This window comes from Neophocaena asiaeorientalis, unplaced genomic scaffold (assembly GCF_003031525.2).
Source record: "Neophocaena asiaeorientalis asiaeorientalis breed wild unplaced genomic scaffold, Neophocaena_asiaeorientalis_V1.1 scaffold1097, whole genome shotgun sequence".
Classification (NCBI taxonomy): Eukaryota; Metazoa; Chordata; class Mammalia; order Artiodactyla; family Phocoenidae; genus Neophocaena; species Neophocaena asiaeorientalis.
In genome coordinates, this window is record NW_020174697.1 from 79,382 (window position 1) to 81,372 (window position 1,991).

Genomic DNA, 1,991 nt, shown 5'->3' on the forward strand with positions numbered 1-1,991 from the left:
AAAAGATATTCCATGCAAATGGAAATCAAAAGAGAGCTGGAGTAGCAATACTCATATCAGATAAAATAGACTTTAAAATAAAGAATGTTACAAGAGACAAGGAAGGACACTACATAATGATGAAGGGGTCAATCCAAGAAGAAGATATAACAATTATAAATATATATGCACCCAACATAGGAGCACCTCAATACATAAGGCAACTGCTAACATCTATAAAAGAGGAACTCGACAGTAACACAATAATACTGGGGGATTTAAACACCTCACACCAATGGACAGATCATCCAAACAGAAAATTAATAAGGAAACACAAGCTTTAAATGACACAATAGACCAGATACATTTAATTGATATTTATAGGACATTCCATCCAAAAACAGCAGATTACGTTTTCTTCTCAAGTGGGCACGGATCATTCTTCAGGATAGATCACATCTTGGGTCACAAATCAAGCCTCAGTAAATTTAAGAAAATTGAAATCATATCAAGCATCTTTTCTGACCACAACGCTATGAGATTAGAAATGAATTACAGGGAAAAAAACGTAAAAAACACAAACACATGGAGGCTAAACAATACGTTACTAAATAACCAAGAGATCACTGAAGAAATCAAAGAGAAAATCAAAAAATACCTCGAGACAAATGACAATGAAAACACGACAATCCAACACCTATGGGATGCAGCAAAAGCAGTTCTAAGAGAGAAGTTTCTAGCTATAAAAGCCTACCTCAAGAAACAAGAAAAATCTCAAATAAACAATCTAACCTTACACCTGAAGGAATGAGAGAAAGAAGAACAAACAAAACACAAAGAAAACAATAGAAAAGATCAATAAAACTAAAAGCTGGTTCTTTGAGAAGATAAACAAAATTGATAGACCATTAGCCAAACTCATCAAAAAAAAGAGGGAGAGGACTCAAATCAATAAAATTAGAAATGAAAAAGGAGAAGTTACAACAGACACCGCAGAAATACAAAGCATCCTAAGAGACTACTACAAGCAACTCTATGCCAATAAAATGGACAACCTGGAAGAAATGGACAAATTCTTAGAAAGGTATAACCTTCCAAGACTGAACCAGGAAGAAACAGAAAATATGAGCAGACCAATCACAAGTAATGAAAGTGAAACTGTGATTAAGAATCTTCCAACAAACAAAAGTCCAGGACCAGATGGCTTCACAGGTGAACTCTATCAATCATTTCGAGAAGAGCTAACACCCATTCTTCTCAAACTCTTCCAAAAATTGCAGAGGAAGGAACACTCCCAAACTCATTCTATGAGGACACCATCACCCTGCTACCAAAACCAGACAAAGATACTACAAAAAAAGAAAATTACAGACCAATATCACTGATGAATATAGATGCAAAACTCCTCAACAAAATACTAGCAAACAGAATCCAACAACACATTAAAAGGATCATACACCATGATCAAGTGGGATTTATCCCAAGGATGCAAGGACTCTTCAATACACACAAACCAATCAAAGTGATACACCATATTAACAAATTGAAGAAGAACCATATGATCATCTCAATAGATGCAGAAAAAGCTTTTGACAAAATTCAACACCCACTTGTGATTAAAACGCTCCAGAAAGTGGGCATAGAGGGAATCTACCTCAACATAATAAAGGCCATATATGACAAACCCACGGCAAACATCATTCTCAGTGGTGAAAAAACTGAAAGCATTTCCTCTAAGATCAGGAGCAAGACAAGGATGTCCACTCTCACCACTATTATTCAACATAGTTTTGGAACTTCTATCCATGGCAATCAGAGAAAAAAAAGGAATCCAAATCATAAATGAGGAAGTAAAACTGTCACTGTTTGCAGATGACATGATACCATAGATAATCCTAAAGATGTTACAAGAAAACTACTAGAGATAATAAATGAATTTGGTAAAGTTGCAGGATACAAAATTAATGCACAGAAATCTCTTGCATTCCTATACACTAATGATGAAAAACCTA